The sequence below is a fragment of the Amphiprion ocellaris genome, chromosome 2, assembly GCF_022539595.1.
Source record: "Amphiprion ocellaris isolate individual 3 ecotype Okinawa chromosome 2, ASM2253959v1, whole genome shotgun sequence".
Taxonomy (NCBI): Eukaryota; Metazoa; Chordata; class Actinopteri; family Pomacentridae; genus Amphiprion; species Amphiprion ocellaris.
The window spans coordinates 40,540,107-40,557,418 of NC_072767.1; the positions used below are offsets into that span (position 1 = coordinate 40,540,107).

Below are 17,312 nucleotides of genomic sequence, written 5' to 3' on the forward strand. Positions count from 1 at the left end.
CAAATACCATCCGAGGCCCAAAATTACTGCTTATGTTTAAAAAAGAAGACCTTTACTCACTTAATGAACCTGAAGTAACAATATCTTACCCTGAGACGCTTGAATAAAATATCCTCGGGCTAAATTAGATTCAGTGATAGCTCTTTTTTTTTGCATATTTTCCCCAAAATCAGAGGTCGAGCCGTCTGATTTGCCACAGCTGATTAGCAGCTGGCATGAAGGCTGTCAGGCTGCTCGGAGAGGAAGATTTATTGAGACGGCATAGAGAGTGAGCTGCACACACGAGTCTTCAAGCCTGTAGAAGTCATTATTTCAGCATTAATTATTCATGAATCAAAGCTTAAAAGTGGCTTTGGCTCCCAGCAATTTCATGGCATCGTCCGGCAGGCTTTAACTCCTTTAACACTCACTGTGTAACGCTGCATTGTCCACTAGAATTTCTTTACATGCTTGTTTATGGAGGGCTGAATGACTTTTAACCCTCATCCTACTGATTCAGGTACCGAGACCCTGAAGGTATAAACTTTTTGCCATTTCTCATGTGCACTTTGCTCTTTCATTCCAATTTTTCATAACTTTTTCCATCTCTTTTGTTCCAAATGACCTCATATTGTTGTTTTCTGTTCCTGTTTTAATTTGTGCTTTTTAAAAATACCAATGCATTGGGACCTCCGGGCGAAATCAGCCAGATCTGTCTATGCAGTTTTTAATAGATGCAACTATTTACTGAGTGCATGTTTGGAATGAGACCTCATTTTAAAGTATCAGACAGCCTGTCAGTCATTTTGAAGGCGATAAATGCACATTTCCTCATCTGGTATAGGGGAGACCAGGTGTGGTTGTAACATGGGGAGAGTTGTAACACCACCAATTCCTCTAATCAGGGATAAGATAGGAGTCACATGATCATTTCAGTATTTACCCACTCCCCGCCCCCCATCACACACAGTGACTGTCAAGGCAGTAAACAGGTGCATGTAGATTCTATAGAGAAAAAAATGATTTTGAGGTAAGAAAGTGAATTTTTTTGACCAAGACTATGTTGTGTTTAGTACTTATACTATTGCAGATAAAACCATGTGACTTATCCATCCATCCATTATCTATACACTGCTTAATCCTCACTAGGGTCATGGGGGGGGGGGCTGGAGTCTATCCCAGCTGACTCAGGTGAAGGCAGGGGACACCCTGGACAGGTCACCAGTCTGTCACAGGGCTACATACAGAGACAAACAATCACTCTCACATTCACACCTACGGGCAATTTAGAATGATCAATTAACCTCAGCATATTTTTGGACTGTGGGAGGAAGCCGGAGTACCCGGAGAAAACCCACGCATGCACAGAGAGAACATGCAAACTCCATGCAGAAAGATCCCGGGAAAGCCGGGACGTGAACCAGGGATCTTCTTGCTGCAAGGTGAAAGTGCTAACCACTACACCACTGTGCAGCCCCATGTGACTTATGTTACAATAAATTGTAGTTTCTTAGGCAAAATGTGATGTATTTTCCCCTGCTATTTCAACCCACTATGCTAATACAGCTAGCTAAACAATGGCTGACAGGGGTAGGGTGGGTTGTAACACATCTTTAAAAAGTGTTACAACCATCCCCTTCCATACAACTACGAACACTTTCTTGATTTTAATCATGTTACAGAATGCCTAGGCAGTGGAAAAGAAAGACTGACAGAGGTGTTCCTGCAGACGTTTTTAAAAGAACATCTGATGAGGTCACAAAGAAGGGCAAATCAGTCAGTTCAGTCGCAAAGGCTCATGGGATCTGTCATGTAACACTGAGCAGATACTGCAGATCACTACAGAAGATGAGAGACCAGGGGTCCAGTGATCTTCCCAGTGTAGGTTACTGGAGCAGCAAGAAAGTTTTCTCTGAGGTGCAGGAGGAAATGTTAGCAGATTCGTTGACTCAGGCAGCAGACCTGTATTATGGACTGACTCCACGTGAGGTAAGCATATGACAGGTTAGTCACTGGAGACCAGAGTAGAATCGAATTTTATTTCAGTAAACCTCTTATTGAAGCATATCACAGGGTGTGGCCACTGTTTTTCTTTTTTTTTGCCTACTTGTTACAAATTACCCCAGCATGTGTTACAACTTACCCCGGTAGTGGGGTAGGTTGTAACAAAGGGTCACCATGTATTTAACATCACCTCATCAGGTCTGTGATATTCTTGCAGAGGTTTGACTTGGGGCCATTTTAGTAAACAAATGTGGGTATGTTGTATCAAAGTCTGAGAACTCCAACTCAAAAATTCAGTGAGTTGAAGGTGCTGAAAAAAAGTGTTACAACTATACCCGGTCTCCCTATCTGCACTGATATTCCTAAAATAAGATGACGTCAAAGGTCAGAAATACGACACATAATTTCATATTTATGTCATAATTGTAAAAGTCTATGTCCGATTATATGATCTAAGTTTAAAATTGTGTGTGTATGATGGTGTAACTGTGGGGAAAAAAAAGCACAAATGCAACCGTTTTGAAGCTGCAGAGGGAGTTAGCAAGAAGGAGGCATGTGGAAAGAGGAGGATTTGAGGAGGGCTTTTCTATTTCTTAGAGCTCCAAGGTGCATAAGGCTGCTATAAATCCAGAATATATCTCTATAAAACAGCCTTGGATGCAGTCAGTGATCTTTTTTATTTTTTTTTTAGGCAACAATTCCAAGCAGACCAAGATTAGCCAGATTTGGCACTGCGGGAATTTGGAGAAGTATCAGAGAAATAACTTGAAAATGCAGCATCAAAAGCTTTTAAATACTGATGCGGATGATGCTAGAGCTGCAAAAGTAGTTTCTTTTTCCACAATATGCAAATGAAATTTCCTCACAAATCCTAATTTCAGATGACATCATTAACACGACTAATTATGCTCTGAGGAGAAATAAGTTAATATTTTTCTATAATTGGTGTTTTCTTGTCAGTCTGCGGTCTTTGTATATGCAAACTATGTTGAACAAGGGTTAAATTCCTACTTGGGATCATAGCAGCGCTGTTAAAACACAACTGATTACACATTAATTTCAAACACAAACCCCAAATTGTGGTTATATAGAGCTACAATTAGGTTTGGCTGGAGGCTTATTGAGCTTTAATGAGACTAAATTATTCCTCTGTTGTGTTAATTTAGACTCAATGAGAAGATGCAAATGCAGAGAGTCCTTAAAACTCGTTCATGGAAACTGTGTTTTCAAGTTTTGTGAATTGTTTTATGGAAATACAAGAGAACGGGACTTTCAGGAACTGCAATTAAAAGTGTTTCCACTGAAGTGTGTTTTCTACTGAAATATTGATGCTGGATGAAGCTCAATGCAAGTTGACAGGTTTCCTGCCCTGTTGACTGAGTTACGGTTGAATTTTCAAGGGAATCAGTTCAGAATAATTCATTTAAAAATGTTTTAAACTGCCTTTATGTTTGTTAGCAGTAAAATAGTGAAGACATAAAAGGAGCACTGCTGCTGATTTGGATTCACAAAGCTTCTTTTATGCACTTTCCACGCTTCTTAGTCTTAAAAAGCAGGAATAAATGCTCACTATTATGGAGAAACTGCTTTGAATCAGCCTCGTGGTTTCATTTAAATGTCAGCAAACTTTTAAACTCTTTTGTTGCTTGTATTTAAGGCATAAAGCTTCGTTGTAATAGAATTAAACCCAGAACAGCGTCTCCTCTCAGGTGTGCGCCCCAGGTGGAATCTGACCTCAAACGTGCCTGTCAAGCTGAGTTATTCCACGTTATTATTGTACCATCAAATGCAGTTTGGACAATAGGAGGAGCCTGGCTTTGATATTCATGAGGTTGTGGCTGATTTGACGCCTCGCAATTAAACCCAATTAGTCGTTAATCAATTCCATTCCAGTCGCTGCGTAATTCTGCTTCACGTTTTGGCACTAACAGGCTTCCAGGAGTCTCCCGTGGATGACAGTAGTGCTGGAGATGCTGTAGCTCACACTACCGCTAGAAGACAAACGCCGCGGTCCTCCCACTTCACCCAAAAAGCTCCGGAGCTCAAGGAAGAGGAACTATTTTAGATTTTAAATTAAAAAACCGATGAATGGCACTTTGCCGTGCGCCGGATTCCAAGCCTGGGAGCGCATACGAAGAGAAAGGAACACAGTTTTATTTCATTTTTTTCTTTCACTGAGACCCGAGGTGGGGGAAAAGACGCAGCAATGACAGAGCAGCAGTCGTGCGCAGCGGCGAAATAGACCAATAGACCAACTATTGTGGGGAGATTGATAACGCAACTGGGGCGAGCGAGGAAAGAGGAAGCTGGCAGATGTGAATTTCGGTGCCAGTCGTGTGCTGGATGGGTTTTTTCCAGCCTGTTCATCACTCGCCACTCTCCAGATTACTTGGGGATCTCGGACGGCTGTCTTTGAGGAGCTCTTGGTGCTGCAGAGACTGAAACGGAGCAGAGAAGAGGGAAAAGCCATGTGTCGTTGCGCGACATAGAAGCTCTTTGTGGGTCTGTTTTGCACCGGGGACAGGTGGTGCCGCGTGTGTGTGCATGCGTGTGTGTGTGTGTGTACGAGCAGGGGGGTGGACACACAACCCCCTGAGACAGTTGTCTTAGGGATGTCAGGCCGGCGTACGGGATCAGTTTTTGCCAGAGACAGGTGCGACAGGGAGGAGTAGTTTTCCAAAAGCCCCTGCACAGGATTCTGGTAACGCACTAACGAGGCTGCTGCTCTCCACACTCTGATCACTCGGATTTTTTTTGGGGTGGGGGATCCACTGGGACACAGAATTGACTGATACTGCTGTTCTCTCGGCGGCACCTTTCCCCAGATAATCAGAGGTAAGTGACCCCAGTTGTGTTCGGTGGTAGTGGGTTTGTGCGCTCTGAGGCTCTGTCGCGCCTTGATGCTTTGGATAAATTGATCAAAAACGAAGGAATTCTGTCATAAAAAATAGATTAAAATGAACTGAGTCAATCATTAATACCAGGGCGATCTGTAATCTTTGGTATCTTGGGCGCTGCGATGGGTTTCACTGTGTAATTCTCAATATCATACTGCGTAGCTTGCAGCCACGCACAAAACGAGCAGGTTTTCAGCTGTCCGAAGGCTGGAGAGGCGCTTTAAAACACCATCTGCTGGATTCACACTCACTCCTCACCTTGACTTTTGTGCCTGAAATAGTCTCAAACAGAAAAATGTATCATTGCTTGCATTGTGATGTGTCAGAAAACGGTTTAAAATGTGAAATTCATGACTTTCCCTGCTGTGGTGAATGGGATTTTCCTCCCCTTTTTTTTGACATTGTTGCAAAGCAGAATCCAGTGAGTTGCAGAACTGTGGAGTCTCCCTCTCCTGCCTCCTTTCCCACTGTGTTTGTTTGTACATTCTGAGTTGTGTGATTGTATGTTATCTGCTGGCGGTTGTGTCTGTTCCACAGTCCTACCCGCTGGGCCTCTAATGCCCACTATTCCTGCCTGGAGGCTCTGCCATCCCTCCCTCTCTCCCTCTGCAGTAGCTGCTATCTTTACAGTACATTGAGCTAGTTTGCCTGGATGGTGTCAGAATCACATTTTTTATTTTCTTGGATAAGGACCGCAAACACTCACTAGCTGGCTCCAAGTTTCCCTAAAGTTTTCCCCCCGTTTGGGAGTGTTTTTTGTTGTGGCCCCTGTTTCAAATTCAAATTGCCATTCAGCTGGCTTTTTGTCCAGCGCCGAGGTTTGTGGACTGGAAGGAGAGAAGTAAGTAAAGTCCCCAAAGGGTCAGGGCATTCCTATAATGAGCCCTAGTGCATGTGAGAGGAGAGAAGAGTAGGAGGGGAGACATCTAAAAAGAGGAAAAAAACCTTGTCCAGAGCGAGCCAAAGGAATACCAGCACCTCCACGAAACCTTTGCTGTCGCTCAGTCAAACCCTCGGAGGACAAGAGCCTCTTTAATTCGTCTTCCTCGGGGCTGTCACCCGCTCTGACAGCCGGGGCTCAGGGGTGCTGCTGCAGGTTACAGCCGAGATCCTTCCTCCCCTGCTGCTCAGACGATACATCACAGAGGCTTGATGTTCTGCAGCAGAATCCTCACAGAGGGGAGATACACAGAGGTGGTGAGAGGGGGAAGAAGCCGGGATGAGAGGGGGAGATGATCATAAACTAGATACTGTCTGATCATCTGGGTGTTGCTGCTTCTTTGACTTGAAAGAGGAGGAGTGACGCCCTTTTCTCTCTCGCAGGCTGACATGCTTTTTGTAGGCCCGTCACACCAATGGTAATTACAAGACAAAGTGCTACAGGGAATGAATTAATAGACAACAGAGGAAATACCCGTCTGATATGATCTCTGATCTTCATGTGCCACTGGATGCAGTTGCAAGGATGAGACACTTTGAGAGTTCAGAATGGAGGCTTTCCAGGAGATTCTGGTCATCTTTAGACACAGCATGTTCATTTTCCTGCTTTTTTTCTTTTTTAGTCTCCCAAAATGTCTTTTCCTTCAATGATATTGAAGGGGTTTTATAATAAGCTACCTCTAAAGAGTTTCCTTTCCACGCAGGGGAGAGAGGATAAATGTTTTCTCAGTCAGTATATAAATAACCAGACTGTAGGAAGCATTACTCCTTCCAAAAGAAATGATTCAGTAGGGGGAAAGATTACACAGAGAATTATGTAAGGCAAACATAAGGAAAGCAATTGAAGAAACCGGTGTACCTGATGTTGGAGCTGATGTCCGGAACACTAAAACATGATCAGTGCAGATCAGAATCAAAAGCCAAAGTTCCAAAGGCCTAACTAACGTGGGATTTCTGTGTCAGTGGAGAACTCAGATAACAAGGCTAAATGTGTGCCCAGGAAACCAGGCGGGGGGGTTTACCATTCCAAGGTCCCAGTGCTGATTTCACTTTTTGGCTGTGTTTTTCCCTCCGTCCCCAGTGCTTCTCCTCGCAGCTTAACAAACGGCTTGCTGGAGCTTGGCTAATCCCTGGCTAGCAGTGCCCAGTGATTTATTATAAAGTTAGCTAATTTAGAGGAGATCTGCAGCATCCCACCGTACGCACACGGCCCTGACAGATCCCTGCTGTCTTTACTGCGAGGGTCTGAATCGCCAATTAGTTTGAAGAATTGTTCGTGTGCGGGTCAAAGAGAGAGAGTTTGTCCATCAGAGGGAAACATAAGGTCCAGTGTTCATCACGTTGCGTCTGTTTGCCTTCCTGTCTTGTATGGACCTTGTGTGTCTGTGCATGTGTGTGAGTCAGTGGGTCTGTGCCCGTACAAGTGTGATTCAGCAGCGTTCAGACTTGAATGGACGCCCTGTTTGCGTCTCGTTTCTGAGGCCAACAGCCGCTCTGCAGCCCCTTCGCCTCCGAGCAAGTGTCGCACCCGATGTGCTAAAATAACAGGTGTCTTTACGCAGTGACTTAATCCCTCAGCTTCACCCTGCCGAGGGGTTACATCACCTGTGGGGCTGGGGGCAGTTCCAGCATAGACATAAAAAACAGAGATCAGCCAGACAATGCTTCATTTTTCTGCAGTGCAATTTAAGGACGGGAAATCTTGCATCATCAATGTGACTTTTTTTTTTTCTCTCCTCAATTCCCAGAATCTGAGACTATGATTGCAGAGCATATTGTTAAAAACTTGTATGTAGTAACTCGAAATCTGAGGTTGGCAACAGGGGGCCAGTTGTCCTTTTATCCTTTACTTTAAACTTAAAGTAGGGGTCAACCAATGCGGTTCCTTTAGGGCTGATTATGAATAACTGATATACTCTTGCTTCTACCAGCACAACTTTGATGCTATTTTGAACATTAATTTATATATTTCCTTTTCCCCCCTCATTTTTCTTTAATGTGTGAACTACTGGATACCTTGAAATTCCTCAGTGGGATGAATGAATTATCTATCATCTGTCTAAAAATGAAAGCCTTGGTGTCATGATTTAGAATAATACAAACACCTTCAGTTATTGTTGTTTTACATGTTTAATTAAAAGAGAACTTTTCAACATTTATCCTTGGCGTTGATTGGTTGTAACTTGTAGTATCAGAGCTGTGAGAAAGAGGCAACAACATCAGACACGAAGTAGCACATTTTTACATACATTTACTTCTCTAGAACTTTATTAATTGAAGTAACAGTGCTGAGAATCATGAAAATGCTGAATACTGGATCCTATTATTGGTCATACCAGTATTCAGCCTATCCCAAGCTTGAGTCTGTGTAGATTCTCAGTCATCCAGTTTATGTTGATCCTAGGATCTTCAGTGAAAAGCAACTGGACTTCTCTTTTAGGTTGTTGAAGACGTTTCGCCTTCATCCAAGGGGCTTCTTCAGTTTAGAACTTCAGAACTTAGAACGTAAGATGACAAACATCCCACATGTGGATCCATAAGTCCACAAGCCATAAAATCCAAAACTATAAGACCCTATACCAAATCAGCTCATATAAAAGAAATGTTAAAATCTTAAATTTATCAACGAAATATACCCATTTTATATTCTAAATCAAATGCAACAGCTTTTACCCATCAAAAACATTGCAAAACAAATGTACACAAAACAATATCACCCTCGACTGAGTTGGATAATAGACCCAAAAATGTCAGGCCAACTTACAACACTGGGACCAACATAATAGCAGTTAGTATGCTGAAGAAGGGCTAATTCAGAACTGAAGAAGCCTCTTAGGTGAGAGTTTAACTGTCTTAAGGAATGTTTGCAGGAAGTACAGTTGCTTTCTACTGAAGCCACAGACTTTTTTACACCCAAGTTTCAGTTTACTCATCTTAAAGAGAACTGCTCAGCCAGACGATAATCTTACACAGCTTTTATGCTTCGGTTGTGTAACGTCCTTTGTCAGAAATTTGAATAAAACACCTGATTGTGTCATTAGATTTTTCCAGTCTGTCTTACATTTCCCTGAATTTGAGCCAAACTGGTGGATGTTTCAGAAGTTTCCCCTCGTGGGAGCGTAGCGTCGCCGCCTTCTTCGGTCCGCTCTGAGATTGACAGATGAGTTCGAAACACTATTGAGCTGTAGAATCTGGGGGCTCGTGTTAAACCTGGCACCCCCAGCCTCTTTTTTCTCTTTTCCCTGTCATTCTTTCTCTTCAGCATTTTCCCCACTCTATTTTATTTATTTTTTTTTACCTCTGCTCCCCTCATTACCTCTCTTCCTCCCCCCCTTCCTCCCTTAAAGTCTCCTCTGGACCTTGATGTCAAGGCCTCTCAGGCAGTGTGGTCTCTGTCTGCAGGCTGTCAGGGCAGGGACACTGCCCACTGGGACCCTGAATGGGACAAATTGACCGTAACAATGTTCCCACTTAGCATGTGGAGCTGGGAGAAAGAGAAGGTGAAAAGGAGGGACTGATGATTGAGGGGAAGGCAGCCGCAATGGGGGAGAGACGGGGAGAGAGAGGGAGGAGGAGGGAGGACAGAGCAGGACAGCTCTTTGAAATGTATGAATTGAAGACTTACATTAAATCACAGTGCTCATACTTTAAAATCCTCTCTTCACATCACAGTCTCTGGTGAACACACACATACATACAGCTCTGCTTGTTGTTATTTGCCCAAGGCTACTGCTGGGGTTGCCATAGCAGCAGGATAAACACATTTGCCTGTAAGCTCTCTCACACACACACATACAACACACCTCGTTGTCAATGCCCAGATGCCTTCCAGGGGAGGGGGTTTGTCAAGGCTGCTAGTTTTGATCTGCACTAAGGTGCTACCACTGCCTCACAAAGGGTCAAGGATCATCCGGCCCCCCTATTAAAATGTAATAAAGGCTGTAGCCCAGCGGGACCACCTCCGCCATTTAATCACACACTGCCGCTCCCTCATCATCCGCCCGCTGCCTTTTATCTTCTAATCATTTGTTTTTCCTGCCCCTGTCCTCCCCTCTTTCACTCTCATCTCTCCGTCTTCGTGGCTCTTATACATCCAGAACAGACGGAAAAGTTCAAAGACGGAAGCTTGATATAGTCAATAATGAGCGCGTTTTCATTTTTGCTTTGAAAAACTCTCCCTCTTCATATAGCTGCTGTCATCAGCAGCCACGGGCGAGTCTCTCCTCAGAGTTTGTAGTCTGTGATTTCAATATTTTACTTTTTTTTTTTAGTGTGTGTGTGTGTGTGTGTGTGTGTGTGTGTGTGTGTGTGTGTGTGTGTGTGTGTGTGTGTGTGTGTGTGTGTGTGTGTGTGTGTGTGTGTGTGTGTGTGTGTGTGTGTGTGTGTGTGTGTGTGTGTGTGTGTGTGCGCGTGTGCGCCCCTTTAACTGTGACAGAATGTCTTGGAGAAGTTGGAGCGGTATCATGTTGTGGAGGCCTGAGGTAGCGCAGTATGACAGGAACAAAGAATGCAGCTGCTCTCACCAAAGGCCAAGTGGCTGTTGAATAAAGATGCTTCCCGTTGGTAAAACTGGCATTCCGTGTAGGCTTATTGTACCTCCACAGGGGGAGTGTGTTCGTCTGCGCATATACAAGTGTGTCCTTCCTATATCTGAATACGCTGCTAACAGGGGATGCTGAGAATGAGACGTTTCCATGGTGGCTGAGTGATACAGGACGGGATGAAAAGACGTGACGGAGACGGACGTTTGCTTCCTGGACACAAATAAACAATTTGTGTTTGTGAGCTGAATGTTTTTCACGGCCTGTTTGCTTGTCACATAGCTTTACCCCCCTATTTTCACACATTTTGTGTCGCTCTCTTATGAAGCCTCGGCAGAACAGACTAACGAGGGGCTGCGGTCAGAAAACGGGGAGGACAGGCTGGTCCCATGTACCACCCGCAATACCTGCATGCACACTGGCACACTAAGGCTTGCATATTCCCACACACACACACACACACACACACATACACACACACATTCTGAGGCTAAGTAACAAGCCACCACAACCAAAGCTTAGAGCAGCACATTCAGTGCCAGCAGCCATACTGCAATTATATTATTTTTCTTCTGTGATGCGATATAAATAGGAACATTTATTTCTATTATAGCTTTCACAGGCACACTAGGCACACCTCCTTGGTTTTATATCTACGGCTACGTTGCTATGATCACTGAGTACATAACTAATAAGGCAAATTTTAACTACTGCATGGTGGGAGAGGATGCTGAGCTCTCACACACACACACATCCTGAATCATTTCCCGCATCAGCTCAGCATGAATCTGAAGAAACCATGCCCCGTGGGCCAGACTGGTATTATCGTGCTGCTGTTTTATAGCTGATTCATTTCTGAGGGGAACTTCCAGCCTAAATGGCCCTATCGTGTAGTTTTATAGTTGCAGAAAAATAAAATTAGAATGTTCTCATTGGTTTCTGCTGTTGACAGAGTTGTTTACTCCTGGTGTTGCAGCTTTTTGCTCACTTACTGGTTTAAGCTTGTGACTGTACTCTTTATAAAAAAAATAAATAAATGTCGATGTCTGCTTATTTTGCTGCCAAGCTGCCACTTGTTTTGTGCTTTGAGGTAATTAACAGCTTAATGCGTTCAGTGACCTGAGGGAATCAGTCATGCTGAAAAAACAAAAGGAAAACTCTGGCTTGCTGGCACTGGGAGCGGGGGCAGTTGGCGAAGTGGAGGGACTGAGCGGAGACTGTGACCTACTGTCTCCTCGCTCGACGATGGCGCAAGCGAAGAGAGAAACGGGAAAGAGCGGGTGAGGCAAGAAGGAGCAGTGACACGGTGATGGTTTATGGATGAAGCTGAACTGTACGGTAACTGGGGGAAAGCAGAGAGCAGAAAGAAGGCCACGAGTCGAGAGAGAAACGGGAGGAACACAGTGGAAGGGTGTTGAGTGGATGCTCGTTCAGCCTCTGTTTCTGTTGGAAAGTGGAGGGAAAGTGGGTCCTTGAACGTACTCCCCTAAATTAATGGCTCAGAAGCACCAATTAATGTACAGCCTCTCCGCGGGTCTCTGCTGTGCTGAATCAAAGAGATCTTGCTGTGCAGTGCGTCTGCTCATCTTCCTAAGCATCAAGCATGCACTCACGTACACACTCTCACACGCCTACACACAGCACACACAGTGGGGATTTTAGCCAAGAAACCGGAGCCAATGAGTGAGACATGAGATGAAAGCGTCGCATGGAGCTAAAAGCTGAATGTCAAGGTTAAAGAACAAAAAGGGTGATGATGTGGACTTTGTTACAAAGTGGCGAGAAGATGAAGGGAAGGTCAAGTCTGATGTGCTTATCGGTGAGATGAGTAGAGGAGGAGAGATGAAATCAGGAGTGGAGGAGGAGGACAGAGTGTGTTCTCTCTGAGGGCGGGAATCACAGAATCAGACCCGGGACCCATCTGGAGGCAACAGGTCCGATGACAGCAGGCGGCTTCTCCGTCCAAGTATCCCGGCCGTGTGTGACAGCCAGGAACAGAGCCAGGGTCTCCCCCTCCGTCCAAGACCCCTGGAGACCCAGCCAGTCCACCAGCCGTCTGTCCCCCGATGCTAAACCACTTCACTGGGACACAGAGCCACGTTTGTTATGACGGCTTGTGGATCATAATTGTTCAAATTGAAAGTGGCTGATTGATTACATGGCATTACACCGCCGCTTTCAGAGACGAGTGGATTCTGCTAGACGGTGTGTATTCTGCGGAGTTATGTGGAAACGATTGAATGGAATTAAGCTTCTTCACAGTCAAATCTGTTAATGCAGTAGCTTACGTCCCAGTCTGAATTCATTAACATTCATCTCACTTGATATGAGGAGCTGTAACAATGGCAAACCAATAAGCCACAAAAGCAAAAATAATTGATATCCTACACACATAACACTTCCTTCTAAAACCTGTGTGCTACAATGGAGCTGTTGATTGGCAAGTGCTCTGTGTCTCTGTGGTTGCCGTGCATTCGGAATACCATAGCTAGCGTGCTCACAGTAGCTAGCGGGTCATTTGTATTTGCATGTAAATGTTTTTCACCCCTTGGCTTGACTGGTGGGGCAATCAGAATGGGTCTCTGTCTGCATCACTTAGAGGGAGGCTGCAGTGACTGACTGTGACATTCAGAGCTCCGGCCCGGCTTCAGCATTTACTTTCATTCGCTTGTTCACTTATACATTCATTTCTGTGGGAAGGAGAAAGACAAGAAGGGGTGTTTCTCTTCCTTCTTTTGTCGTTGTGTTGATTTGATATCTTCCTTTAGATGCATGTTCATGCTCCCATACTTCATGGCTTGATTTTCTCTAAACATCCGAATCGAACCACATCATCCCACATCCTCCTACCTCATCATCAAGCTCCTGAGTTTGGTCTCTTGAGCTCGACACAGACGCACACACACACCTCCCACATGTCGATGATGGATACTCATGCAAACACATATCTGCACGACGGAGGAGTGTTTGTGTTTGACTCATGTAGCGCGTCTCGGGGTTTGGCAGTCTGTCAGGCCTCGATCGGCCTCTGTCGTCAGATGATACATGGTCCTTCGCCTCTCTGGTTGCTGAGCGAGGAAGGCACAGGGGACGAGACTCAGGAGAACGTTTGAGTGAATGAATTAGCCCCGAGGAGCTGAGCAGGAAGTGGAATGAATGAGTGAATGAGGACAGAAATAATCAAAACATTCATATCCCCAAACTGCTGGAATGTGATCTCGTGCCACGAATATGTCCATTAAACTGACATTATTTCAAACATGTCTGTTAAGACAACCACGACGTAGTTCAATATTTCTTGCCACACTTGGTGTTCATATTTTGCTGCAGCCCTGTTGTATGCTGCCGTATCGATCTTGTGTCTTCGTCTGAGAATGTGAGTCTGTCTCTGCCTCTGTGGGAAATTCTCTGTGTGTACATGCGTTCTAAATACACAAGAAAACTATGTAAAAAGTTTCCCAGTTTATGTTTGTGTGCTGTTTGATGTGACGCTTCAAACATTTCCATAATCCCTCTGCTTGATATTTGAACATGCATTTGTTGTATTCCAGTTATGGGATGTTGCTGTATGGTTTGTGTGCAGAAAACAGTGCTTTGTTGCTGCTATTATACGTACTTCTTTTGTTTTGGCTGCTCTTCTAAATATACTCTGTGGAAGGTTACAGGCTTATGAGTGAAATGTTCAAGTGTTGGTTCCAATTTGGTTATGTGGTTGCTGTCTGCTTGTTTTCAGCTCACAGCGTATTGATTTTGGCAGAGCTCCTCATCAGTAACCTTCCCAAAATAACTGCTCTTTTTTTTTCTTTTTTGACTTTGTCCTTACCTGGCGACATCATCACCACGCCGCCTCGACATCCTGTTGTGTGCATCAACACGCGGCTCACTTGTTACCTGCTGCGGCTGCTGTAACCTTTTCAACAATTATCCGCTTGCGTCTTATAAATAGCCTTGCTTGTTCTGTCTGTTTCATTTCAAAAACCAGCCCCGCTTTCCACCGGCTCTGCAGCAGCAGCAGCAGCAGTACAGGGAAACTCGATAGCAGAGTTTAAACTGAAGTAATAAACATGACAAGAAAATGCCCTAGCCCCAGCTCTTGCAAGCCTGAGATGTGTCATGTACCATGAAACATTAGGGGCGGCTGTAACAAGGGAGTGTTTTTTTTTTTCCCACTTGCATTCGTGCTGGTTTGGAGAACAGCCGTAAAAAGTCATGTTGTTGCTGTAAAAGCGAGAAAACATGAGTGAGAATAATCCAAATAATTGTGAAACACGCAACCAGTGAGTAACCTTTCAGGTCTGCCTCCTGCCTTCCCAGCATGCCTCTGACTTGTAATGGAATATTTTTTGTTTCCCCTCAGTTTTGACGTTATCGACGACTCTCAGTGAGTGTGTCTTTAATTGTGTTACCCCGAGGAGGCGAGCTTAGTTGCAGAAAACACTGGCGATTCTGCCAAATGTTGAACATGGCAGTTATTCTTGAGTGAGACTTTTTATTTGAGCAGTCTGTTTTTGATTGATTTATTTTTTTTAATCTCGACTGTCCTTTTCCCCTGTCTTTTGGCTCAGGCTGCTTCACCTGGCATCGGGATCCTCTCTGCTGTCATCAGCACCATTAACAGCCACAACAAAGTAGCTTTGAAGCTCTGCAGGGCTTTAGGCCATAATAGAAGGACAGCTCCAGGCTCATTCTATAATAGAGGGAAAACTCTTGGGCTCCACTGTTTGCTTTTTGGTTCAAATTTCTGTCCCTCTTTTCCTAAAATATAGCTCTAAAGACACCAATTACTGTCTGCATCTTAGTCTACTTTTCTGACTGCGTGACATTAAAGGTGACAAATGCAGCAATATGCATCGCAAGAGAACTGACGGCAAAGTGGTGAATGCATTGTTGGAATTGTCGCAGAAGGAACAACTGCTTGAAGCTCAGTATTTATTAGTCTCTTCTCTTAATTGGATGCATTATGTTCATTTCCTTCGCTGCTTTTGAAATCTTAATCAGATGGTTAATTTACTGTCTTGCAGGCTTCAACCAGCTGGCTCCAAATATAGACACTTTTCCTTCTTGCTTCATCTCCATATTTCCATTTTCTGTGTCTCCACGGTTTTCGCGAGTTGTGTAGTGGCAAAGAAAGCAGGTTGTGTGTGTTTGTGAGGGTAGGTGGGTAGGTTATGCCCCCTGCCTAGTCTGGCGATAATACAGCGAGGCAAGCAGAAAATGTGATGGGAGTTCTGTGGCAGGTCCACAGAAGAAAAGCCTGAGCCACCACAAGGAATCTTCATTAATGTAATAACGCTACTCGAACAGGTTTGTGCTTCTTATTTCACATGTGCACACACACACAAAACCGCACTAGACCCACCACTGCCGCCTCATTTCTTATTTATATATTTGTCACTACACAAAATTCAGAAGAAAAGCAAAGAGTGGAAGCTGATTATGCTCTCTGCAGTCACTTCTGCCTGTGTTTTACGAGCACATCAGCTCAGCATTTTCTCGCTATTGTCAAGTCTTCTCCCCAGCGCTGATAAGGAGTAATTGCAAGTGTGGCAGTTGACTTGCCTCTTCCACCGAGTGTTGCCATCCAGGGCTGAAGCAGGCTTTGAGACGCCTTTTTTGTTCCCATGAAAAGTCTACATCGGTATCTTTGTCTGGAGGTGGGGAGATTTTCGTTTGCATCTGATAATCCCTTTTCACTCCTGAAATTAGTTTTCTCTCTCTTGAGGCTAGCAAACGCAGAAGCAAAAATTACAAATGAGCGAGGATTACAAATGTAGAAGTGTGAAACAGAACAGATAGGGGAGGAAATGAGTGGAGCGTGTGGTTGTGTGCGTTTGCAGAGTGTGTGTGTGTGTTTATGGAGGAGGCCTCTTTGCCAGCAGTCAAGGCCTCTAGCTGGGCTACTCACCTGATTGAAATGAATAGATTCCTGGATAGTGGAATCAGGAGGCGGGGGAGTACAGAGGATGTGGAGTGGCGGCAGGAGGACTCGTCACACACACACATGCACAGAAAACACACACACAGAGGCACACACATACTGGCTCAATGGCTCATTAATGCACCTTAGCACCACCGACTCCACCAGGCAGCAAGCCAAACCCAAAAAAGAGAAGCTAAGAGGAGGCGAGACTCACCACGGGCCACCTTGAGCTGGGTGGAGGGATAAACCCGAGCCTCTGGCAAGTTGTAGGTATCACTCATTAGCGGCTGTGCACAAACTAATGAAGAGCCTGGAGACAAAGAATGAGAGGAAAATCTAGCTGAATAAGAAGACAAAAGCACCAAATCATGCATAGAAGCACGTGCAAGCGCACAATCGACCTTAAAGAAACAGCAGCTAACAAACCAGTGATGTTTCCGCTGAGGAGATGATGTTTAGTTAAGGCTTAGGAGTGTCTGTGGATGTAGTGATACATTTTAAAGCAGAACTCTCTTCCTGAGCCTGTATTTTTGTGAACTAGTTCTCTTTCATCTAATTACCAGGAGAATCAGACACACACAGGGGAGGCTAGTTATAGAAATAGCCTGAATTTTTCTTCTTTTTTTTTGTTCATAAACACAACTCCTGCCTTACGTAATCTGTGGGTGCGTCCCTGAGCTCTTTTCACCTCCCCACAACAGCTTGCCTCAGCACGATTAGCAGGAGAGCGGTATTGATTTTGTAAAAGCGTTCTTCAGAAGGTAAAATATTGTTTCATAGTCTGCATACACGACAGGACATTTTGTTATTGCTGTCAGGCATCTCGGTAGGACACCTCAGAGCTGGGATTTGCTTATTTTTTAAGGCTCAGTGAGTCTGTGGTTAAGGCAGCTAGTTTCTCTTTCCATAAACCTCCAGAGACTCAACCCTGCAGACCTGGACTAATTCTCGTGCATCACATTACCATTCTCATTAATGTGACTGATTATACACTTGGAGAGAGTGGGCCATAGTCGTGAGCCAAACCAGCCA

At 44.5% G+C, this 17,312-nt stretch overlaps 1 protein-coding gene across 2 annotated transcripts in view; it reads left to right on the top strand.

Annotated features, from left to right (window-relative positions):
- Positions 1-3,952: 3,952 nt before the first annotated feature.
- The window catches only part of sema6bb (sema domain, transmembrane domain (TM), and cytoplasmic domain, (semaphorin) 6Bb), a 149,646-nt gene continuing 136,286 nt past the window's right edge, over positions 3,953-17,312 (top strand). For both annotated transcript variants that reach the window (XM_055017381.1, XM_023299842.3), the window contains exon 1: positions 3,953-4,818. The gene's annotated coding sequence lies outside the window, so the exon portion shown is untranslated. The remainder of the gene's footprint in view (positions 4,819-17,312) is intronic.